We start from the raw sequence: 26658 nt of genomic DNA on the forward strand, positions 1-26658 counted from the left end.
TTGGATTTACTTCCACTGGGGATGCGACAGCACCAACACCACTGTGCTTGGTGTGTGGTAAGAAGCTTTCCAATAGTAGAGATGAGCGGTGTTCGACTAGAACTGTTCGCCAATCTCAAATTCGAGCTGTTTTGGGCGGTGTTCGAGTTGTTCGACGAACCCGAACGATTTGCAAAAAATTCGGCTGTTCGAGGTTCTGTTCGATAACTGTTCGTGCACCAAAAGCGTGTCCTGCATGTATGGTGCTATTTAGAGCACCAATCATGCAGGGATTGTCTGCCACTCACTGTAATGCCACAGCCATGGTGGTTGTGGCATTACAGTGATTGCCCAAATCGATGGGAACAGTGCCAACAGTGAAACATGAAAAGCCGGCAATTCAGCAGCGGCATACACCGGTACCCGACAATTTAGAACCGAAAGAATAGAGCTTCACACATAGATTAGATAGATATAAACATGTCAGCCACATATATACGAAGTACAGTGATAGTGCTGCTTACTGTACTTGTCATTTAGCGTAAAGGATTTATCAAAAAAAATAATAGTGTTTTCATGCACCGTCTCTTTAAAAAAGCCGGCTGGCAATTCAGCAGCGGTACCCGACAATTTATAACAGACAGAATAGAGCTTCACACATAAATTAGATAGAAACATGTCAGTCACATATATATGAAGTACAGTGACAGTGTTGCTTACTGTACTTGTCATTTAGTGTAAAGGATTTATTAAAAAAAATAATAGTGTTTTCATGCACCGTCTCTTTAAGAAAGCCGGCCGGCAATTCAGCATCTGTACCCGACAATTTATAACAGACAGAATAGAGCTTCACACATAGATTAGATAGATAGAAACATGTCAGTCACATATATATGAAGTACAGTGATAGTGTTGGTTACTGTACTTGTCATTTAGTATTAAAATAAAGGATTTATTATTAAAAAAATTGGCGTGGGGTTCCCCTTAATTTTAGGCTCTAGCGGAGGTTAAGCAGACAGCTGGGGCAGATGTTTGAAGCCTGGGAAGGGGGTAATACCCACGGAGCTTCCCAGGCTACTAATATCAGCCCCCAGCTAAATACATAGCCTTTACTAGCTATAAAAATGGGGGACCCCCCAAAAAAAATGACGTGGGGTCCCCCCTAATTTAATAGCTAGCAAAGGCTAGGCAGACAGCTGGGGGCTGATATTAATAGCCCAGGAAGGGAGCCATGAATATTGGCCCCCTCCCAGGCTAGAAACACCAGCCGTTAGCCGCCCCAGAAATGGCGCATTCATAGGATGCGCCAATTCTGGCACTTAGCCTCGCTCTTCCACGCTGCCCTGGTGCGGTGGCAGGGGGTAATAGGGCTGGGGTTGATGTCAGCTTATAATGCCAGCTGACATCAAGCCCAGGTTAGTAATGGAGAGGCGTCTATAAGACACCCCCATTACTAACCCCATAGTCAAAGTTAAAAAAAACACAAACACCCAGAATAAAGTCCTTTAATTGAAATAAAGACACAATTCTTTATTGTTCTAAATTAAACCATACTTACCATCACGCCCATTCCAGCTGAAGCCAACGATCTCCTGTAATAAAAATAAAATAATAAAGCAACCTCATCCTTACCTTTCCATGGTTCCCACGACAGCTTCAGCTCTGCTACATCGAGATGACAGGCTGGACCGCAGCAGAACGCCGCCATCCAGCCTGTCATCCCGCAGACACTGAGAAGAGCAGGCATGCTTGCGCTCCACATTGTCTCTCTGTGACGGCATAAAGATGAGCCGAGGTCATGTCCAATGAACTCGGCTCACCTCATGCACGTCACTGACAGCGTGGGAAAATTCTCACGCTGAAGCGCTGAGTGCAGGAGAATTTTCCCACGCTGTCAGTGAGGTGCATGAGGTGAGCTGAGTTCATTGGACATGAGCTCACCTCATGCACGTCACTGACAGCGTGGGAGAATTCTCCTGCACTCAGCACTTCAGCGTGAGAATTTTCCCACGCTGTCAGTGACGTGCATGAGGTGAGCCGAGTTCATTGGACATGACCTCGGCTCATCTGGATGCCGTCACAGCGAGACACTGAAGAGCGCAAGCATGCCTGCTCTTCTCAGTGTCCGCGGGATGACAGGCTGGATGGCAGCGTTCTGCTGCGGTCCAGCCTGTCATCTCGATGTTTCTAGCCTGGGAGGGGGCCAATATTCATGGCACCCTTCCTGGGCTATTAATATCAGCCCCCAGCTGTCTGCCTAGCCTTTGCTAGCTATTAAATTAGGGGGGACCCCACGTCATTTTTTTGGGGGGGTCCCCCATTTTAATAGCTAGTAAAGGCTATGTATTCAGCTGGGGGCTCATATTAGTAGCCTGGGAAGCTCCGTGGGTATTACCCCCTTCCCAGGCTTCAAACATCTGCCCCAGCTGTCTGCTTAACCTCCGCTAGAGACTAAAATTAAGGGGAACCCCACGCCAATTTTTTTTAATAATAAATCCTTTATTTTAATACTAAATGACAAGTACAGTAACCAACACTATCACTGTACTTCATATATATGTGACTGACATGTTTCTATCTATCTAATCTATGTGTGAAGCTCTATTCTGTCTGTTATAAATTGTCGGGTACAGATGCTGAATTGCCGGCCGGCTTTTTTAAAGAGACAGTGCATGAAAACACTATTATATTTTTTAATAAATCCTTTACACTAAATGACAAGTACAGTTTTCAACACTGTCACTGTACTTATTATATATGTGACTGACATGTTTCTATCTATCTAATCTATGTGTGAGGCTCTATTCCTTCTTGTCTAAATTGTCGGGTACCGGTGTATGCCGCTGCTGAATTGCCGGCCGGCTTTTTTAAAGAAAGCGTCTTCTGAGCAGTTTGTCAGCTTTTGGACACCTTTGAAGGTGTTTTCTATGTGTTTCTATGTGTTTTTGTTTGCCTGCCATTGGTTTTAACGGTGTTCGACGGTGTTCTAAGGTGTTCGACGAACAGTTCGACGAACAGTTCCTCGAACATCCCGGTGTTCGACGAACCGAACCCGAACACTACGGGGGTGGCTCAACACTATCCAATAGCGCTATGGTGCCAAGCAAACTTAAACGCCATCTCCAAATGAAACACCCTTCCGTTCAAAATAAACCGATGGAGTATTTTGTACGCTTACGTACAAACAATGAGAAAGGGGCAACTTTTTTGAGAAAAAGCACAAAGGTAAATGAGAGAGCCCTCAAAGCTAGCTACCTTGTTGCTGAACTCATAGCTAAATCAAAAAAGTCCCACACTGTGGCAGAAACATTAATACTACCAGCTTGTAAAGCTATTGTAAATGAGATGCTTGGCCCTGAAGCAGCTAAAGAGATAGCTAAAGTGCCTCTCTCTGATAACACAATTGCCAGACGGATTGATGACTTGTCTGCGGACATTGAAACAGTTGTTTTGGAAAAGGTGCGCATCAGTAAGAAATTTGCCTTGCAACTTGATGAGTCGACGGATATCAGTGGACATTGTCAGTTGTTGGCCAATGTGCGCTTTGTGGATGGTGAAGCCATTAGAGAAAACTTCCTATTTTGCAAGGCACTGACAGAAAAATCAACAGGAGAGGCAATATTCCAAGTCACATCGGAATATCTTGATAAAAGTGGACTTACATGGGAAAACTGCACAGGTGTCTGCACTGATGGAGCCGCAGCCATGGTCGGGCGCATCAAAGGCTTTGTAAGTAGGGTTAAAGAAAGAAACCCAGATGTTCTTGCTACCCACTGTTTCTTGCACCGTGAGGCCCTCGTTGCAAAGACCTTACCAGCAGATCTAGCTCCTGTGTTGGATGATGTTGAGCGCATAGTGAACTTTGTGAAGACGCAACCTTTGAGATGTCGCTTATTTGCGTCTTTGTGTACAGAAATGGGAGCGGAACATAAAATCTTATTGCTCCACACGGAGGTCAGGTGGCTGTCACGTGGCAAAGTGCTGGCCCGTGTGTATGAGTTGCGAGAGGAACTTAAAATATTTCTTACAAACGAGAGGTCCGATTATTCAAAGCTGCTTGCAAGTGATGAGTGGTGTGCAAAGCTGGCATACCTGGCTGATATATTTCAATATCTGAATGAACTAAACACACGGATGCAAGGTCAAAATGAAAACCTGCTTACAAGCACTGATAAAATGAATGGATTCCGTTTAAAGGTGCAGCTCTGGCAACAACATGTGCAGGGTGGCAACCTTCAGATGTTCCCACTCACCGAGAAACTGCATGATGACAATACTGCTGCAATGTGCGAAGCGATTGGCAGACATTTGAAAACTCTTGAGGAGAAGTTATCGTTCTATTTCTCTTCAGCCTTCACAGAATGCCTTGACTGGGTTAGGGACCCATACAGCTCATTATCCGTTGCTGGAAAGGACATGACTTTAAAGGAGCAAGAGGAACTCGTTGAACTGAAGCAAGATCGCGGTTTAAAGCTAAAGTTTGCTGATCTTCCTTTGGACAGTTTTTGGTTATCTGTTGCCAAGGAGTTCCCCATTCTGGCCAACAAAGCTATTTTGACATTGCTCCCATTTTCAACCACATATCTATGTGAGCTGGGCTTCTCAAGCTTGACTGCGATAAAAACTAAAAACAGGGAGAAACTGAGAACTGTTGAGGAAGAGCTTCGTGTGTGTCTTTCCACCATTCCTGCCAGGATATCCCTTTTGTGTTTATCGAAACAGGCCCAGGTTTCACACTGAGTGAGTAAAATAAATTTAGAATCTATATTATTAACTATATGTATAATATGACTGTTTTAGTGTCATTTTGTGCTATTTTGGTTGGTGGTGTGCCCCAGGATTTTCTAAGTATAAAAAGTGTGCCGCGACTCAAAAAAGGTTGAAAATCACTGATTTATAGGACATCTACCAATTATCTGCTATCATTGCTCTTCAGGGAGGGCTTGGCTTCTATCTGTATATATATGCTTTTGCATGGGCAGATATTTTAGGGGTCTTGTGCACACACACCCACACAGCACTTTTTCTGACACGCTGTCCTGGCCAACCGCTTCAGAGTTTTTCACACGCCAATTAACATGAAGCTTAAATCAATAGACTCTGTTGTTTTGGCCCGTTGCACACTTCACAACTTTCTTCGTCGACGTGATGCAATTACGTACTGTCCGCCTGGCTTTGTGGACTCTGTGGACCTAGCCAATGGGAAAGTGGAGCTCGGCGAATGGCGTGCAAACGATCCTGCAATTGCAGGCCTTCAACCACATGGCCTATACACACACATATATGTATACACATGCGTATACAGATACATACATACACGCATATACATTCGTGTACTCGTATGTAAACAGATTCATCCATGTACTCATACATATTTTTAAGTACATAAATATATACACACACACTCATATACACATACGTATACAGATAACTATATATACACATACATACTCTCAAACATAAAAATATGCATACACATAAATGGCCATTTACATCTCTATATATATATTCATATAAATATATGGACATCCATACATCTGTACAGTAACAATGCACACACCAGTGTTCCCGTCTGACCGGAGACACAGTAGCGATCCCATCTGACCGGAGACGCAGTAGCGATGTTAAACCAAGGCCGCCAATCAGAACGCAGTAGCGTCCACCAATGGGAGATGAGGGGGTGCGGAAAAGTGATTTTATGCACGCCTTTGTGACATAGTACTGTCCCTATCAAGGTGTGGATCGTTGAAATAGCAACTGCGTGAAAGCGTCCCAACGAGATCGTTAGTTAGATCGCTGTGGCGGTCGAAATCATTGGTAAGTTCTGCATGTTTGACAGCTCCCCAGCGATCACGAAACGACTCTCCAGCGATCCCAAAACCGTGACGCATTAACGATCTCGCTAGCGATCTCGTTATGTGTGATGGGGCCTTTAGTGACATCACACTGTCAGAGTAGTACGGATAGTTGCTTGGACCAAAAGTCCTACGCGTTTCGAAAAACGACGGTTTCCTTCTTTCCTGAAGAATCCATCACTGACGGACTAACTCTATGCACATTAAGGGAGACAGTTTCATATTTATTCATATTTATGCACATTGGCACAACTAGCTATAACAACTAAACGACTCCTTAATCGCCAGCAGCACTGCTGGTCCTTTTAAGGTCAAATCATATGTATTTATATTTGTTTTTTTTAAACTTGGCCTATGGTGGTTTTGTGGCATTATTTGCAGCTAATGGGCACCTGTTAATAATAGCGCCGCTGTCAATCTCTCTTTTGAATATTTTCCAATTTAGTCAGGAAAAATAAAACAAGAGTATGCATGAGATTTCTTAAAACTCATAGTTTTTGCTGGGACTGTAAAAAGCAGCTTTTAATTTATTTGCATAAAAAAACTCAACATGAGAACATGGTCTTAGGGGTACGTTCACATATTTTTTGACATTGATTTTTCTTTCTGGCTGAAACTCTCATGTCCAAAAACAATACGTTTTTAGGAGTGTTTTTGTGCGTAGAGGGGTTATGTGGTTTTGTAAATGGTGAATTTTTTTCTGTTTTTATTGATTCACTAGACATATTTGGAGCATTTTTTAAGCAGAAATATCTCAAGAATTAACATGTTGCTTCTTTTTCCACACTGACAGAAATATTTGGAAAATAACAACGCCATGCTCTGTAAAGGTTTGTTTTCCAACTGAAATCAATAGGAATCTTATATTTGAATTGGGGTTTTTTTATGCAGATTTGGGAGCAGAATCTCATTGTGAATATTTTCTCAGGGAGAGTAGAAGGAGGCAGCAGATATCAGACAAGTGTGTTTTACCGCACATGCGTAACCAGCAGGCAACGTGTAACAGTCATTAAAACGTAACCTCAGTCTGTTTCTCACTAAGGATATGTGCCCACGGTCAGGAGCCACTGCGGCCCCGACACTGCAGAATAGCCGCGCAACTTCTGCCCTAGTTTATGCAAATAATATGCAAATGATCGTTGGCACGTACCCTTAGGGTTTTTGAAACATGGTTAGGGTTTTCCAAAGGATACCAACAATTGTTAATTTTACTTTAGGCATAACTCTTTAACGGAGAAGAAAAAGGTGATGAGGAGATGGAGAGGTTAGAAATGCATCTCTAATTTAATTAAAACTCTTGGGTTATGTGGTTATGGTCACACAGAGTTTATTTTTTAATTGGATATTGAAGCAGATCAGATCCAAAATCCAAATCCAAGATGGTTTCAAATACTCTTTGAGTATGCCTTTTATTCATTTGAATGGGAAATCCCCTTTGCTGTTCACGCAATAAAAAAATTTCTACTGAAGTTTTGAAAACTTTTGCGAGGGAAAAAAATAAGTGACATATCACTTCTTGATGCAGATTCCTTGTGAAATTTACTCCAAATTTGACACTTAAATCAAAAGGCTGCAAAAAGAAATTACAGTGAAAAAAAATGCTTTAGGCTATGTGCCCACGTTGCGGAAATGAAGCATATTTTTTACGCTTCTCCCTGGCAGGAAAAACGCATGCGGATTTTACATGCGGTTTTCCCGCCAGGTAGAAGCGTTTGTGAAGCGTCCTTGCATGCATTTCTGCATGCAGGTTATCAAGCGCTTTTCCAAGCGATTTTAGCATCACTTGGAAAAGTGCTTGACAACTTGTTCACACTATATAAATCCATGCAACCGGCATGGATTTATAGTGGTGTGACCAAGTTAGTTAAAAACAAGAATAAGAATGGTGAAAAATAAAAAAAAGTAAAGTTTATACTCAACTTCCGATGTCTTCCCGGTGTTTTGTCTGCTCCGTCCGGTGTCGTGCACTGCTTGCGGTGGTGTGAAGGACCTGTGGTGACGTCATTGAGCCATTTGATGGGTCACATGACTCAGTGACGTCATGGCAGGTCTTTCACATCAACGCGAACATTGCAAGACGCTGGACGGAGCAGACAAAACACCGGGAACACATCGGAAGGTGAGTATAAACTTTATTTTTTATTTTAAATTCTTTTTTTTTACAGTTTCTATGGTACCCAGGTCTGGATGAGAGTCTCCTCTCCTCCAGACTTGGGTACCATCCGCACATAGAAACTCATATAATCTGTGAGTACAAATGTACTGACACGGATTATATGCGTCTCAATGCAAGTCAATGGCGGCGATTATGCTGCGTGTTCGCAAAATTAATGGACATGCTGCGGATTTTTGAGCGCAGCATAAACGCTGCAGAAAAATCCGCAACATGGGCATTGAAAGTGCGGCTTGTCATTGGGGACCATGGGGGGCGGATTACCAAGCATTTCCCAAGCGTTTATGCTGCGGAAATTCCGCAGCATAAATGCTTGTAAAACACTACGTGGGCACACAGCCTTAAAGGGCATCTGTCAGTATGATAAACACTTAAGAGCCATCTGTATGGGCGTGCAGGTCATACGAATAAAATGATACCTTGATATCTGCAATCTGATTTCTTATTCCAGAGATATCCATGTTTTTTTTTATATGTAAATAACCTCTTCCAGGCTATAGGGAGGATATTGCCTAGAAGATGACTCCACCTCCAGAGCTTATTTTGAGTAAAATGTGGAGTCATTTATATAAAGTGATAGAAGATGATTTCTCAACAAGGCATCTGATATGAAGTATACAGGTATCACTCTCCTCAGCACTCTATAACCCGTATGCCCATATTAATAGTTTAGATACGTCAATTGTGCTGACAGATTCTCTTTAAAAATTGCATCAGATTTGAAAACTTCTGAAAATAAAAACAAGTTTTGAACGTGGATTTTTGTATTTGCATTTTCTCATCTTTTTTTTAAGAAGCACTCCCATCAAAGATTTTAATCTTCTTAATATATTGCAATCATCATATTATATAGCACTGTGCACTTACAATTGCTAATTTTTCCCTTCTACCCAGTTAATTCTTCTCTTTTTCATTAGGTTTATGACATTATGTGATATGTGATTAAAAACGGACTAGCTGAATCCTTCTAAGCTCTGTGTAGAAACATGAAGTCTCTTTTTCCCTACATGAGTCATCGCCCTCTTCAACTCCTGACCCAGCTGCTCCGCTCCTCCTCCCTGCCAGAGACTTTGTAGAGATGTAGAATTGTAGTTCAAATGATGACTCATGCAGGGAAAAGAGACCTCCTATATCTACAAGCACATAGAGCTTAGAAGGATTCAGCTAGTCTGTTTTTAAACACGTGATGTCATAGACCTAATGGAAAAGAGAAGAATTAATACGGTAGAAGGGAAAAATGAGGAATTGTAAGTACATAGTGCCATATAATATGATGACTGCAATATCTTAAGAAGATACAAATTTTGTTGGGAGTGCTTCTTTAACTATTCCACAATGAAGAAACCCCTAGAGGTTTTTGAAGCAAAAATCTGACAAAAAGTTCAAAAAGATGCCCTTGCATCTTTTGAGCTGTCCCACTGACTTGTAAAATATAGAGCACCTTCAGAGCAGAAGACACCAAAAAAATTGTTAGGTCAGTTCTTTTATTCGCTTGGTGTCTTTGAAAACTTGAAGTGGTTAAAAAATGCTCAAATTATGTAAAATATGAGCTGCAAGTCTTTTTTTACATAGACATAAATATGGTCATCCTTTTGAGCATTTGTTAGTGCTTTTTCAGGTGGGTTTCAAAACCAACCTGAAAAAAACATAGTGTGAACATACCCTTAGAGTATGTTTATATGAAGTATTTTGACAAGAATTTTGACACAGATTGTGCACTTAAAAAAAATCCTAAAATTCTATTTTTTTTCTTACCTTGAAAAAAAAGCTGCATGTCTATTTTCTGGGTGGTTCACTCCAAATTTGCTGATTGAATCAATTCAAACTAGAAAAAAAAATTGCTGCATACACAAAAACCTACTAAACAAGTGTCTAAAAATGCTTTCAGCAGATTCCAACACTGTGAACATTCCCTAAAAATGTAGGTCTTGCAATAAGATTTGGAGGTAACTTAATATACTTCTCTAGTTACATAATATCAATAGGAGAATAACATTTTATTTAGCTGATATCTCTCAATTGATGCAACACTTGTGGACCAGATTTAAAGGCATAATACCACAATAAACATGTTTAAACAAAAAAGGTGTATACTGTAGATACATACAAGCAACATAAGCTGTCACCATGGGTCTAAAGTTAGCTACAGTTGTTGAGTTACAGACACTGCTACATTGCTGTTCTTGCTGTATATAATGCCCCCGCCATTCAGTGTCTGTAACGAATAAAATTAAATATATATTCATACGCATAGTATATCATAGCATAATTTAGCAAAATAACATGATATACTATTAAGTCACCAGTGACTTCAAGGATAAACTTCTCGATACAGCAACGCTCCCTTACGGGTTTTTAGTATCTTAATGATGAAAAATAATATTTTAATTCTATCATGAAGAAGGGTGCTACCAAATGCTGATGAATTATGGATATTAGAAAGTTGCAAAACTTTGCAATGACTAAGCTATTTTACATATTGTTACACAATGACAAGTGTTGATATCCCTACAATAATTGTTGTTTTCCTCCTGGGTAGATCATTATGTAATTATGGCACTCTTTGGAAACCACATGCTTAAAATGTAAATATGGGATGAGTTTCAAATGTCTTGGAGGTATTCTGGATCCAAAACTGGCAAGAAATCAAGATATAGCTTAAGCTGATTTGCATAATGTATTCAGTGCTACATAATATAGAAGTTGTCAAGCTAATTTAGAAAGTCTAGATCTGTGATCTTAAAGGGAATATGCTATGAAAAAAAATAATAATTGAAAAATTGGAAAGCATTAATGTTATAATTTTTTAAAAAAAGATTCACTTTTTTCATGGTATAAAGTATGAAAAATTATTTGAAAAGGTTTTATATTTTCCACTTTTAAACACTAGGTGGAGCAGCTGCTGAAATTTGATATTGAAAATCTAGTGTACTGCTAGCTCGCATTACGACTCTTCTGGGCGTTTGGAAAAGGTTAAGAGAGGATAAAGTTTAGGATCACAATGTAGCGCCATTTTGTTGGTGACTGACTGTAAAGTGATCCTGATGTGAACAGTATCACTGAGGACAGCTGGCAGCACCAATTCTGTTAGCTGTTGCTACTCGCTGTATCATGCATTGGGATTAGATACGCGGACTGTATCACACCCTGGGATTAGGTGCAGGGCTCAGTGTATTCTATCACACGATGGGCATTAGATGCGCGGCTCTGCGGGATGTATCACACATGATGGGTATTAGATACGCGTCTCTGCGGGATGTATCACACATGATGGGTATTAGATACGCGTCTCTGCGGGATGTATCACAATATCGGTATTAGATACACGGCTCTGTGGGATTTATCACACATGGTGGGCATTAGAAACACGGCTCTGTGTGCTGTACCACACATGATGAGAATTAGATATGCGGCTCTATGGGCTGCATCACACATGATGGGATTAGATGTGTGGCACTGTGGACTGTATCACACATGATGGGCATTAGATATGTGGCACTGCGGGTTGTATCACACAAAATGGGATTAGATGTGTGGCACTGTAGAATGTATCACACATGATGATCATTAGATATGTGGCACTGCGGGTGGTATCACACAGGATGGGGATTAGATACGCTGCTCTTTGGGCTGTATCACACATGATGAACATTAGATACGAGGCTCTGCTATGTCAGTGCAATATTCACTGCAGCCTGGACCTCTGCTCTTCGCGTCCCTGCACCTTCTGGCACCACTAGTACTGAACACTGTGAGCGGTGACATGGGGAAATTATATCACGCAGCTGCGAGCTACAAAAAAATGGCGCCTTGCTCCCCCCCACAGTTGTGACCTTGACAGCCCAGGGGGCATGCCCTTTTCACAGCTGGAAGCAGCCACAGTGTAGGAGATGCTGTCAGACACAGACAGCAGTCTCCTACAGTATGTACAGGGGCTGCCGTATTTGCGGTGTCATGCTCAGGCACTTACACACCAGCAAATGAAAATGGCAGCCCCCAGTGCCTGCGGAAATAAATAATAAATAAAAAAAATTAAACCAGTACATTTAATTTTGTATTAAAAATAATTGATTATATAATCAATAATTATACATACAAAAATAAAAATCACTGCACCTTCCCTTTAAGCTTTTGGCTACATAGCAAAATGTCTGGTGTGGCAGCAATCCTCAGACAAGTTGCGAGACCACCAATATCTGTACAGCTTGTCTGCATCTTGCTGTTGCTAGATTGTTTTAGAGCTGTGATTTTGCTATAAAAAATGGTCATATCACAGATAAGTCACATGCAAGTCGCACCGCATGTGACTTGCATTGAAGTCTATGGAAAGTGAGTTGTGTGTAAATTACGACCAATGACAGAAAATCCAACAGTTTTAGAAATGTGCGACTCTGTGTCGCAGGAGGTCGCAGTGCGACACCATTGGAAGTCATTAGATGCAATGTCGCATTGAGACATTGTGTTTCGTGTGCCGTGCGACTTCTGACGCCGTATAGCCCTAACCTAATTCTTTTTAACTGATTTACCAATGTGATATTTCAACATGTGCTTCCAGATGTATTAATCATACTGAACCTGTCAGGCACACCCCCTCCTTTCTAAGTATTACATCTGGAAAATTGCAAAAGTCACATGTGCACAATGCATACATACATTAACCTTTCCCACAGAGCAGATTGTTCTAGAAAGATCATGTGTTTAATGCAATAACTTATTATTAGGCACGCTAAGGCTAGCTCCACATTGTGTCTTTGCCCCTAGTTTTCCGTTTCCATAGACCCCCCCATTCACCAGGCGGAGTCTTAAAGTGGGTGCAGCATTGGCGTCTCTGCCCTCTGCCAGGCAGAGACGCCATCCCCCTTATCGCCGCGCTCCTGCTCCGGCGTCTTCCGGCCTCCCTGCTGCTGCTGGTGCACGCAGCTTCCCGGGCACTGTGCTTAGGGCGCGCACGCTCCCTCCCTCTTAAAGGGGCCGCGCGAGCTGTCCTAAAAAATCCCCGGCCAATGGCCGGAGGACTCTCCCTATTTAATGCACCTCCTCCAATATGAAGATGCCCGTGCAAGGTTGTTGCTCTGTGTTACTTACTTTGCTTCAGCCTTCAGATCCTTTGCAAGTCAGTCCTGTCCGCCAGTCTGATCTTCAGTCCTGCCCGCCAGTCTGACTACTTTACAGCCCGACAGTCTGTCCTTCAGTTCAGTCCGCCAGTCTGTCTATTGGCTCTGCCCTCCTGCTTATCTGGAAGCACCTGCCTGTTACTTGTTGTGCCTGCCAACTTGCCTACCCGGAGCACCCGTCTGGCTATCAGCCAAATCAGCCTGTCTGTCTACCCGGACCACCCGTCAGCCTGCCTGCCGTGCTCATCCGCTGTATCGGTCAGTTCCTGCCTTCTGACCCGTGGGAGTCACCTGCTCTCATACAAGGTCGGTCCCAGAGTGGCACCTGGTCCCTCTGCTCAGTCCCTCCCTGGTTCACGGAGTCGACTGAGCCACCGTGCGACCTTAGTCAGGCCGAGTAGATACTTAGTCATGCCCCTCTGGTCCCTCCTTGCACCGCAGCACAGAGGTTCCACCACCCGGATCTGTAACAATGGGATCTTTCGGCCTCCATAATATCAATATACGTCTGCATGCCATTTGTTTAACTGTATAAGAAAGCGCGGTAGACTATGCTTTACTACACAGAAGGCTGCTGAAAAGAAACATATACCTTGTGGTATACAGATGTCTCGGCATCCATCCTGACTATGGCCACTATTGGGGCAATACCTCCTGAGCATATGTTTTGAGATAAAGCATCTGTGCTATATGGTAGGGTATATATTGCTGAAATCATTTCCATTTGTTCATATTTATGGTATATATTCTTTATAGTATATTCTTCTTGTCTTTAGGATATGTAGCACCCCACAAATTTATCAAGAAAGTAAATTTCACATCAGATCTTCTGAGTCAGGTATGGTAAGTTGCGGAGATAGCAGCAACAACATCGACGTAACTACTGTGATTTGGTAGTGAGTGTTCTGTTAAAACGCTTCAGAGAAAAACTGATTGTATTTTTCTGTTTTCTCGCTCGGCAACTAAGCAGAATTTAACTATTATTGTCAAAATCTGAACTAGAAAAGTGAAGCATGGACTCCTAGGGAGTTAAGAGTTGTCCAGGCCATGTACAAAATAGCTGGGGAGTCTAATATGCGCAATCCTGACAGTGTGTACCCCACTCACAGTCCTGATGCTCTTCACTTGACCAGTCATGTGATGACCTGTTTCACTTTCAAACAAGAGAAGCAGAAGAAAAAGCTGTCCGCACGTGAAAGTGGTTGGCACTAGCTCTGTGAAACAGAGCAGAATCTGGACCGTGAGGATATTACACACTGTTAGGATTAGAATTCCTTGCTAATTTTATTCACGATCCCGACAACCCCTTTAAAGGGATGTGGCTTCGTTTCCACTTCCCATGTACTTAAAAAGTGAATCTGAAGTTCGAGTATTTACTAAATTGTTTTCCTCAATTCCAGAATTCATAACTGTTTTCAAAATCTCTGTTTGCTATCATGTGATTAACACACAAGTACAGGATGAATTATAGTACAGTTGTCTGAGCTGTGTCTTCTATCAAGCCTCCATCTCATGACAAGGTCACATTTTTATCTCCTGAGAGTAAACAATGTGAGTCCAGCGAAAACAGATCTTGAAAACAGAAAGGAATCGATTCATTTAGTAGATTGGAAAATTGTATAACATTAAATTGCACCAAAATAATAAATGATGCTGAAACAGAAATACCCCTATAATTTGTAAAATGAGGGGCAAATAAAGACGAACTCCTATAGATATGAACACTTTTTACTTGTTTAGATCCAAGTTTTTTTTTAGATTTTAACATAAATTGCAGAAAATACAGCACAACAGTGCAACCAGTAATAAAATACATGGGAATTGTACCTGTTCTTACGCCAATTCAGAAACAGTAGAGCTCCACCTTTACATTACGTACATTTTTTCAGAGGGATACTAGGAATTTCTTTGTATTTTTGACCTGTGCGCTTTTGTTGGAATGCTCCTAAAGCTAAATATTTCCAAGAATACAATTAGTTTGAAAAATTGCTATTATAGTGATTCTCCATTATAAAAACTACTTTATTTAGTAGCATTGACAATCTATATACACAGAAATATTACAATATATACAAGTTGCCATTTCAGCTGTTTTTTTTTTTTTTTTTTTTTTTCTACCAACTACTAGGTTAATTCCCTTTCAGACTTCTTATCTGTACTATTGCGTACCATGTGTGGAGTGTGGACGTGAGCTTTTCAAAGTTAGTTACGTCATTCCTTTCCCTAAATAGAAAGAACCAGAATTACAAGACTAAACTAGTTTTGCCTTGGGAAATTCTATTTATCTGGTATTTACCAAATTGCAAAAGTCTTTACTTCATTCAATGGGATGACCAATCAAGTTCGAACCATAAGGAAAAGAGAAAAGAGTCAGCTCACTTACTCGGATATGTGATGCACGGAAGGCCGGTAGTGCTCCGGAGAAAATTGCAAACAGGTGAGGAAATCCAGCATCAAAAAGTCTTCATAAAATTCATAAATTCTTTATTGGAAATCATTGCAATGATTAAGGACCCGTGCGTCTGAAATGCATCTGTCATCTATGTCTCTCCCCATGGGGTTTTGACCGTCTACATCTTTGTTTTTATTATTTTCCCAATAAAGAATTAATGTATTTTATAAAGACTTTTTGGTGCTGGATTTTCCTCATTTGTTTGCGACCATGCAAGTTCATCCAGTAGTGTTTTCAGTATCTTTTCTCTAAAATTCTTGGTCACCCTGATGCTCTCTATTCAAAGGGAAGCTATCATCAGAAAATTAATTATTGTTATGATCTGCAACAGGAACTAAGGAAAGATAGGGGAAGGCTGTCCCTACAGTAAGACTAAGCTGAATCCCTATGATGTAGCGGGCTGCCTGTTCCTAGCGAACAGACCCGCCTTAGTCCTTGGCTAGTCTGAACGAAGACCTATAGCATAAAGGGAGGGGTCCCTAAAAGAACTAAGGACTGGGACAAAAATGAGACACCTCCTAAACAGAGAAGTAGTTGCAGAACACAAAAAGACAAACTGACAAAGGGTACTAGAGGTCCCAGAAGGACCAAGCGAACTGACAGAGAAAGGCACTGAAGCACCTGGCTAGAGAAACAGTCAAACACTGAAGTCCAGCACAGCCAAAAGGGCGGAGCTAGAATATAAAGGCTGATGGTCACATGACCTCAAAACACAAGATGGAAAAAACAAACAGGAGGGTTCTAACAATTATTATTTAAATCAAGTTTTTTGTGTTATATGTTGAGGCATTTTTTTTCTCAAATTGCGACCTTTATTAAAAAATAGAATTAATAATCTGGCAAATTTCATACTGGCCACTGGAGCTTTTTTAGACTATTCCTGTCCTTTCAGGAAAAGTTTATAGTTTTCTTATCAGTAGATTACAATGACAGGTAATACCTCTTTACACAGCTGCTTAGAAAGGATCCACCAATCACAAAAGGTGATGTCACAGATGACCCTGATCTCCTTCTCTTCACAATGACCTTTGCACAGGCTCATAAGAAACTTCAATACAAAAGATGGGTTTGGGGTCTGACCATTTGGTATATGTGTATGTGTTGTTTCCTGAAAAAAAAGAAAGCATAAGTCTAAAATAGCCGCAGCACCAGTGTGAAAATTGCAAGGCTTCTATTTTTTATACAGATTGTGATGTGTAAAAAATTGCCAAAAATTATTTAAAAATACATACAATTCCGGTTTCGGAAAACTCCTCTCCACTAAACTTTTTTCTCACTATCCCTAAGGGCAGTGCTGAGATTATGAGCCAATAACTGAGCTCAGTTGATTTACCTGAGCTGTTAACATGGTATGATTGTTAACATGGTATGTTGTCAGGCGAAAAGACTTCGGAAATTGTGGATGGGGACACAAGCACTTGTTCAGATAGGGGGATAAAAAAAGTATGTAAAGTGTGTGAATGTGTATTTATATTTACAAACACATAAATACATAATGGAATAAATAGGTAAATAAAATTTAATAGAATTAAATTTGGGCATCAGATCTGGAATGGCCACCATAAAGAGGAGGTCATCAATATAGCGACCAGACAACATGCCCCATTAGAATATTAGGGCAATGAAACAGATATTTCCATCTTCCTTCTTTGTAGGCCCTTTTGCTGGTGTTGAAGCATGCAGAAAACGGACAAAGGAGCAGGAGGAGGAAGAGCAACAGGAAAGGGTGGGACTTGATGACTAACCCAGCAGCATGCACAGACAGGTCATGGGGAGGGGAAGAAGCTACAGTAATCTGCTATGGGTGAAATAAAAGGACAGCGGCCATCTACCCACACTGGTTATTCTTCCATTTGCAAGATGAGCTGTCTGGCAGTCTAAAGAGAAAAGAAGGAACAAGATAATTGGAATAGCAGTACAAATGGAGTACTAGTATAAAAGAAATCAATAGTCAATTAGAGGTGATATGGGTCCTGATAAACTGTAAAAGTAAAGCTTCAATAAAACCTTGATTTGAAGGAGATTCTGTTAAGGTTATCAGAATGAATCAAAGAAACAATGAAAAACTAAAAATACAGATTGAGAGAAGGGAAGGAGAAGTGGCAAATCTATCAGCTATACCAGTGGTCCCCAACCTTTTTTGCACCAGGGACCGGCTTGAAGCAAGATCATTTTTCCATGGCCCAGCAAGGAGGGGGTGGGGTGGGCGGAGCTTTGGTCATATGGGGGCGGGGTAATGGAGGGATTTGGAGTTTAGTGCATACTTATCATATAGTGTAGACCAGGTCCCCGCCAGGAGCCCCACATAATGTGCTGTGCCAGGAGCCGCATCACTGAGGCCCCATCACGCCCTGCAGCAGGACAGGGCAGCTGTCCTGACAGCTGCTGTTCAGCTGCATTTACTTCATCCCAGGGGCGGACACAGACTGTAGTGGGCCCCTGTGCAAGAAATTTTTGGGGGCCCCCCCCCCGCCCTTCATAAGGCAACAAAGTTATGTAAACATAACCCCCCCATGTGCATCTCTCACCCCCCCATGTGCAGCTCACCCCCGTGCATCTCTCATCCCCCTCCATGCATCTCTCATCCCCCTCCGTGCATCTCTCATCCCCCTCCGTGCATCTCTCATCCACCCCCCGTGCATCTCTCATCCCCTCCGTGCATCTCTCATCCCCTCCGTGCATCTCTCATCCCCCCCGTGCATCTCTCACCCCCCCGTGCATCTCTCATCCACCCCCCGTGCATCTCTCATCCCCCCCGTGCATCTCTCACCCCCCCGTGCATCTCTCATCCACCCCCCGTGCATCTCTCATCCCCCCCGTGCATCTCTCACCCCCCCGTGCATCTCTCACCCCCCCGTGCATCTCTCATCTCTCCCCTCCCTCCCATGTGCATCTCTCATCTCTCCCCTCCCTCCCATGTGCATCTCTCATCTCTCCCCTCCCCCCCATGTGGATCTCTCATCTCTCCCCTCCCCCATGTGCATCTCTCATCTCTCCCCTCCCTCCCATGTGGATCTCTCATCTCTCCCCTCCCCCATGTGCATCTCTCATCTCTCCCCTCCCCCCCATGTGGATCTCTCATCTCTCCCCTCCCCCATGTGCATCTCTCATCTCTCCCCTCCCCCCCATGTGGATCTCTCATCTCTCCCCTCCCCCCCATGTGGATCTCTCATCTCTCCCCTCCCCCCCATGTGGATCTCTCATCTCTCCCCTCCCCCATGTGCATCTCTCATCTCTCCCCTCCCCCCCATGTGGATCTCTCATCTCTCCCCCCCCCACATGTGCATCTCCCATTCCCCCCACTCCTAGTTAATTGTATTTAAAAAAAAATAAAACTTGTTATACTTACCCCCATGCGATCCCTGCAGAATCCTGGCGCTCGTCCAAATCGCTGACACCAGGTTCTCCTGACTTCCGGCCATGTGACGGCGCCGTCACATGACCGTAAGTCAGGGGAATCATGAAGGTGCTGCCGCAGCAGCGCAGCGCTAAGATGTCCCGGACCCGGCGCTTAGCATGCGGCCGGGGGCCCCATGAGGAGAGAGACGCACAAGAGGGGGGCTCCGAGGGGGCTCCTACCGGCCGGGCCCCATACTGGAGTCAGGGCAGTCATGCCCTGATGGCGGCCCTGCTGGAGGCTGGAGGGGCCCCCTCTCCCCGCGGACCGGCTGAAAAACCCCAACGGCCCGGTCCTGGTCCGCGGACCAGCGGTTGGGGACCTCTGAGCTATACAATTGTGGGTTGCTAGAAACTTAAGCAGACAAATGCATATATGAGATCTAAGACAACCATATACACCTTAATCTATCGTGTCGGTCCTGAAGAGTAGATGTAAGTTTTTCATTCAATTTCTTTTTTAAGGCAGTGTGGGCATGTCAGCAATAATTTATGTTTCCTGGACAACCCCTTAACCACTTTGTGTCATCTCACTTTTTTTTCTACATCCTGCAGGAATGTGCCAGTTTCCATTAAGATGAGAAGATATTGTGCTTTCACAGTCCTGTCTTTTGACAGTGACTCTATTCACTCCCATCTGCAAGCACAGACACAGTAGTAGTAAGTGACAAGTGTGGTAGGCTGTTGACTCTATTCAGTGTGACTGTGGAGTGCTGATTTGTTGTCTAAAGTTGGCCTTAGGCTCTGCAATAGCCGAAGCCTATTAGAATCTTCAGTCCCCATTGCCACACAGCTTCTGTCACCGCCAACAAGTTCACTGAAATGAGATGTCATCGGGGGGGGGGATGATAAAAGCAGAGTGATTGTCAGCTTGACACCCCCTTATGAAGAAATTAAGTCTTGCACTTAAAAGGGTCTTCCCACAAACAAAGTATATTTTAATTAACAGATCTTGGAATAATAATAAGCTCCACAGTTGGATGTGTTTAAAAAAATGTTCCTGTGCTGAGATAATCTTATAAATGTGCCCCTGCTATGTACTGTGTAATGGCTCCTGGGCTGGGGGGGGGGGGTGTCGAAGTATACAGTCATCATAGCATGGAATCGCAGCTGGTACTTTTTGTGAAGCAAAACTTTTTCCTGCTGGTTTTTAAGCAATATTTTACTTCAAAGAATCAGCTTTGATCCCGTGCTGTAATGTCTGTATAATGTCTGAGCCGTCCACTCCCTTCCCCATCATTCTCCCTATGTGTCTGACGTCTCAGTGCAGCGGGCGCGATGACGTCACTATCTCGTGCCTGCTGTGCCAATCAGTGAAGAGTTTCAGACCACATGCTGTAGAGATCAGAGCAGGGAGGGAACGAGCAGAGATGAGAATTTTTTTTTTTATGTAGGGCTCATTAGACTGTATGGAGGATTATGTGGGGCCTATTATACTGTGTGGAGGACTATGTGGACCCCATTATACTGTGTGGAGGGCTATGTGGGGATCACAGTTGGGGCATCAAACTAACTTGGGGTCCCCATACTTTGCCGGGGTGGTTGAGGTGGGGTGGTAGAGTAGGTCATCATACTGTGCATGTGGAAGTTACTGTAGAGGAATTCACAGTGGTGTGTCATAATGTGCTTTGGGGGCACCTTTGTTGACATGATACCTTATGGTGGCGAGCACCCGATGCAAACTCAAGTAGCAAGCATTTGCGCTCAACACTAATGACGACGTATTCTACTGTCTGCTGTTTAGGCACCTTTGAGGCCCTGCAAATGGGACATGGTGCCTGCCATCAATCAGCCAAATTTGTGCTCCAAAATTCAAATATTGCTCCTGCCGTTTGTCCAAACAGGACTTTTTGACTACATGTGAGGTATTGCTGAGCTTGTAAGAAAGTGAATAACAAAATGTGGAATCCACTTTTTGGTGTTACCTCTTGCAGAAGTGAGAAATTTGTGGCTAAAGCAAGATTTTTGTGAAAAAAAAATATTTTTTTCTATATGACAACCTAATGTTATCAAATTCTGTGTCATACTTGTGGGTTCAAAATGCTCACTATACCCCTGGATAAAATTCTTGAGGAGTGTAGTTTCCAAAATGGGGTCACTTGTGGTGGTTTTCCACTATTTAGGCACATCAGGGGCTCTCCAAACGCAACATGGTGTCCGCTCTCGATTACCGCCAGTTTTGCTTTCAAAAAGTCAAACTGTGCTCCAAGTGCTTTCGACCCCTGCCATGCTCCCAAACATTAGTTTTCCCCCACATACTGGGTATCGGCATACTCAGGAGAAATTGCACAACATATTTTGTGGTCAATTTTCTCTGGTTACCCTTGCGAAAATAAAAAAATTGGGGTCGAAAGTAAAATTTTTGTGAAAAAAAGTTAAATATTAATTTATTCCTTCCACATTGCTTCAGTTACTGAAGGGTTAATAAACTTCTTGAATGTGGTTCTGAGCACCTTGAGGGGTGCAGTTTTTTAAATGATGTCACTTTTCGGTATTTTATGTCATATAGGCCTCCAAAGTCACTTCAAATGTGATGTGGTCCCTAAAAAGAATGATTTTGTAAATGTTGTTGGAAAAATGAAAAATCGCTGGTCAACTGTTAACCCTTCAAGCTTCCTAACAAAAAAAATTGTGTTTAAAAAATTGTGCTGATGTAAATTAGACATGTGGAAATGTTATTTATTAACTATTTAGTGTGACATAACTCTCTGATTTAAGGGCATAAAAATTTTAAAATTAAAAAATTGAAAATTGTGAAATTTTCCAAATTTTTGCCAAATTTCCATTTTTTTCACAAATAAATGCAAGTCATATCGACCAAATTTTACTACTTTCATAAAGTACAATATGTCATGAAAAAACAATCTCGGAATCAATGGGATCCATTCAAATGTTCCAAAGTTATTACCACATAAGTGACACTGGTTAGAATTGTAAAATTTGGCCAGGTCAGGACGGTCAAAATTGGCTTAGTCACTAAGGGGTTAAAACCAGCACCAACAGTTCCAGCAGCATCTTCTTATTACTGAGCTCATTGGCTCTGCCTGAGTTGACTTCACGAGTTGCTCAGTTCGCTGACTAGCTGCAGCACTGTAGATGTGATTTAAGCACTGCAGACAATAACAGAAAATGGGAGCATGGTGGAAAACTCAGAGCCGTACCAGTGAGGGTGAGTAAGGGCTCATGCATACGACCAGTAGCGTACCACCAATGGCGGCAGGCCATGGGCGGACATACCGGTGCAGCTGCGCCGAGGGGCCCGCCAGTGCAGCTTCTCGCTGCTCGCGCGATCCGTCCTTTGCTTCCTGCCCGCCGCTTCCTCCCTCACACAGGCACACGCTGCTTGATGACGTCATCATGCAGCGCGGGCCTGTGTGAGGGAGGAAGTTGCAGACAACAAGGATGTTGCCATTGCTGTGGCCTGCGGGGGAACGGGCAGAGAGGTAAGTGTTGTTTTTTTACTTTTACTGAAACGCTGGGGAGGGGAGGTGGGTGAGAGCATTGATGGGAATGGTGGGGCTTGGGAGAGCAATAATGGGGCTGATGGGGCTGGGGAGAGCAATAATGGGGCTGGGGAGAGCAATAATGGGGCTGGGGAGAGCAATGATGGGGCTGACGGGTCTCAACAGAGAACAATGGTGGGGCTGGGGAGAGCAATGATGGGGCTGGGGAGAGCAATGGTGGGGCTGGGGAGAGCAATAATGGGGCTGATGTGGCTGGGGAGAGCAATGATGGGGCTGGGGAGAGCAATGGTGGGGCTGGGGAGAGCAATGATGGGGCTGGGAAGAACAATGATGGGGCTGGGAAGAACAATGATGGGGCTGGGAAGAACAATGATGGGGCTTGGGAGAGCAATAATGGGGATGGGGAGAGTAATGATGGGGCTGGGGAGAGCAATGATGGGAATGGTGGGGCTTGGGAGAGCAATAATGGGGCTGATGGGGCTGGGGAGAGCAATGATGGGGCTGGGGAGAGCAATAATGGGGCTGGGGAGTGCAATGATGGGGCTGAGGGGGCTCAATAGAGAGCAATGATGGGGCTGGGGAGAGCAATGGTGGGGCTGGGGAGAGCAATAATGGGGCTGATGTGGCTGGGGAGAGCAATGATGATGCTGGGGAGAGCAATGATGGGGCTGATGGGGCTGTGAAGAGCAATGGTGGGGCTGGGGAGAGCAATGATGGGGCTGATGGGGCTTGGAAGAACAATGATGGGGCTGGGAAGAACAATGATTGGGCTGGGGAGAGCAATAATGGAGCTGTGGAGAGCAATGATGGGGCTGGGGAGAGCAATGGTGGTGCTGGGGAGAGCAATGATGGGGATGGTGGGGATGGGGAGAGCAATGATGGAGCTGGGGAGAGCAATGATGGGGCTAGGGAGAGCAATGATGGGGCTGGGGATAGCAATGATGGGTATGGTGGGGCTGGGGAGAGCAATGATGGGGATGGGGAGAGCAATGACAGGTTGTTGGGAGAGAGCAATGATGGGGGTGCTGGGAGAGAGCAATGATGGGAGTGCTGGAAGAGCAATGACGGGGGTTGCTGGGAGAGAGCAATGATGGGGGTGCTGGGAGAGAGCAATGATGAGGGTGCTCAGAGAGAGCAATGACGGGGGTACTGGGGAGAGCAATGATGGGGGTGCTGTGAGAGAGCAATGATGGGGGTGCTGGGAGAGAGAAATGATGAGGGTGCTGAGAGACAGCAATGATGTAGGTGCTCGGACAGAGCAATGATGGAGGTGCTGGGAGAGCAATGATGGGGGTGCTGGGAAAGAGCAATGATGGGGGTGCTTGTATATTTTCCGTGTGCACATAGCCTTACAGTTAATTGGGGAGAGTCACAGAGACTGAATAATTTATATTATTGGTGGTGGAGATTATAGTTAATGGGCGGCACAGTGCTGCTTATCACTTTATATTTTGATTACTAAGTGGCTAATAGTATATTAATGGGGGGGTAGATATCTGTATTAAGGGGAGCAGTGCGGGGGAGACACACATATATATATATATACAATATATGTGACCTTGCTATTTTCTAGGCTGGAGATCATCATGACAAGACGAGTCGTGACTGGGAGATGTGGACATGAAGGTCTGACCAGATGGAGAAGAAGCCTCAGAAACTAACTCTGATCAGATGAGACGTTAGCGGTAAGTGCCAGGATGTAAATATTATTCTGTATCTGCACTCTGTGACTTGGAGTGATAATGTTACATGTAAAATCCCTTAGGCCACATTCTCACATTTGTGTGAAATGTCCGTGTGCTGTCAGATTTTTTTCATTGGATGGTCCACGGACTCGTAGAATTTTATAGATTCATTCACACATCCATGAAAATCACGGATCTGAGAATGAGAACATCCTGTTCTGATCCGATTTTGAGGATCAGAATAGGACATGCTCAATGCGTCTGTAAAAGCGGGCAGCACACCGACACTGCACACAGATGCAGGAATGTAGCCCTATTATGTATAGCATACTCCCTTAGTATATAGTGTACTCACTTATTATGTATAGCGCCATCCTTAGTTATATAGTTTCATCTTTTATTATGTATAACACCCTCCCTTATTACCTACCATCCTCTCTAGCTCTAGGGGGTCACAGTTGGGGGATCATACTGTATTGGGGTCACCATACTTTGCCTTGGGAGTTGAGCTGGGGTACAGTAGGGTCATTATACTGCTCATGTGGAGGAATTCACCATGGGGGTATCATACTGTGTTTGTGGGGGACACTTTTATTGGCATCATACTTTATGGGGGCAATGAAAGAGGAATCTAGGACTTCAGCAGGATGAAAATTACTATGTAAAGGCTGGAAAGTTGTGAGATCTGCTCTTCTGTGATCCCGACAATTATTTACATTTTTGAGGGGATGGTGCGGGGCCCAATTAGAACTTCTGCTATGGGGCCTTATGATTCCAATGTACGCCACTCTGCCTTCAGGAGATACAAAATAATCCACATACTGAATTGAGACCCTCAGACCAGAAGCCCCAGTCTTATAAAGCTATCCCCAATTATGTTAGACAACGTGGATGACTCAGGTACCTCCATGTCTTCATCCAAGGATGTGTCATTCATCCGGGCAAAATTGTGGAGAATGATACAAGCTGGTATAACTGCATTTACATTAGACTTATCAAGCTGAATTGCGATCAACAATATGTGCCTTTGGCAAAAAGAAGCCCAAAGCAAAATTCGACAAATCTTCTGGCTCTTACCAGTATATACTTATAAATGCACCTTCAGTTGTCCAGACCAAGGCTAACAGAACTACAAAGGCTAATGACACTATCCACGAAGGCTAACAGCACTACAGAAAGAAATTATTTATAATTGTCCAGAGTGTGATGGCCTTTTAACTCAAATGTGATTCCTATCGAAAGCACCAAGGCATTTGGGAAATTGGGAACTGGTGTAGAACCCCTCCGCTGTCTGCAACCACAGCTTTTTAGTTGGCCCAGGCATGATGATGTTTTTAAATCGGGCCCAGATTTGCTCATAATGGATAATGAATGACTTTAAGCCTGTCCGCACCAAGAAATGGAGATGCAGGGCCGAAAAGGACATCCCCGTTGTCAGAAATCTGAAGGAAGATGCATAATATGGAAGATAGCAGTAGAACTTACTTTTCAACATAACCACAGTTCACACACATGCACCCACACACAGTATAACGTCTGGACAATATCTGTAAAGAATTATGTTTAAGCAAAAAAGTGTATAAAGTTGGGGCTGCTTGGCACCTTTTTGCTCCAGAACACCACAAAAATACCAATAAGATTCGATAGTTATTAAGGACAAATAACTCAATGGCTGGAAACTGGGCTGACTTACCATGCACTGTTCAAAACCAAACATTATACACTAAAAACACAAATAGACGTACATGTAGACATCACAAAAACACAGTCTACAAAATGGGGTATTGAGGAAACCATTATGCCAACATTAACCTACCTTAGTGTGATGATAAGACGTTCCTCGGTGGAGACACAACCCCTCATATCTGTGTCCATGAATGTTAATGTAGAGAGCAGCTCCTCGAAGAGTTTGTTAAATGCCTGGATTGACATCCAATATTAGGTAACAAACTCCTCCTGGTGTTAAGGAAAGTCCATGTAGAGACAGTGAAATTGCCCTTTGGGACACTATGAGATGAACCCAGAATATCCTCCTCCTCTCTTCTGTTGTCTACCTATGTTGCTGGTACCAAAACCGTTGGGACACCAGCCACAACATGAGGGCATGGTCAGCAGGCGATATGGTGTAATTATGCATTTCCAGGTCACAGAAACGCACAACATGGGAGCAAACACAAGCACCACTGTCAAATGATGGGTCGCATGATGTGTTTGCAGTTATGTGAGAGATCAGGTGACTTTTTATATGTAAAAAAAATGGATTGCACACGGATGTTATTTTTAGGGATGATGATAAATCTTGCCACAGAACAAAGTGTGTTAAACTGGTTTCACCTTTTAAGGTTTTATGGCTGATGTTAAGAAATGTGTGTTATATATGAATATGCTTAGCTTACTGTCATGCAAGGTGTGGGAAAGACTAAGGCTATGTGTGCACGTTCAGGATTTGAACCAGAAATTTCGCCAGCGTTTCTGCATCTCTGTGGCAGGAAAAATGCTGCGGAAAAAAACTCGCATTTTCCCAATTTGTTTATGCATTA

General features: G+C 43.3%; 1 long non-coding RNA gene across 1 annotated transcript in view; it reads right to left on the reverse strand.

The window, feature by feature from the left end:
• Positions 1 to 26325, reverse strand: part of LOC141251964 (uncharacterized) — a 53579-nt gene extending 27254 nt beyond the window's left edge. The window contains exons 1-3 of the long non-coding RNA XR_012313463.1: positions 25935 to 26325; positions 17410 to 17450; positions 16514 to 16681 (exon numbers count right to left, since the gene is read on the reverse strand). This is a non-coding gene — a long non-coding RNA (uncharacterized lncRNA). The remainder of the gene's footprint in view (positions 1 to 16513; positions 16682 to 17409; positions 17451 to 25934) is intronic.
• Between the last annotated feature and the right edge of the window lie 333 nt (positions 26326 to 26658).

Source organism: Phyllobates terribilis, unplaced genomic scaffold, assembly GCF_046119375.1.
Source record: "Phyllobates terribilis strain yellow unplaced genomic scaffold, ASM4611937v1 Scaffold_2__4_contigs__length_985480577, whole genome shotgun sequence".
Classification (NCBI taxonomy): domain Eukaryota; kingdom Metazoa; phylum Chordata; class Amphibia; order Anura; family Dendrobatidae; genus Phyllobates; species Phyllobates terribilis.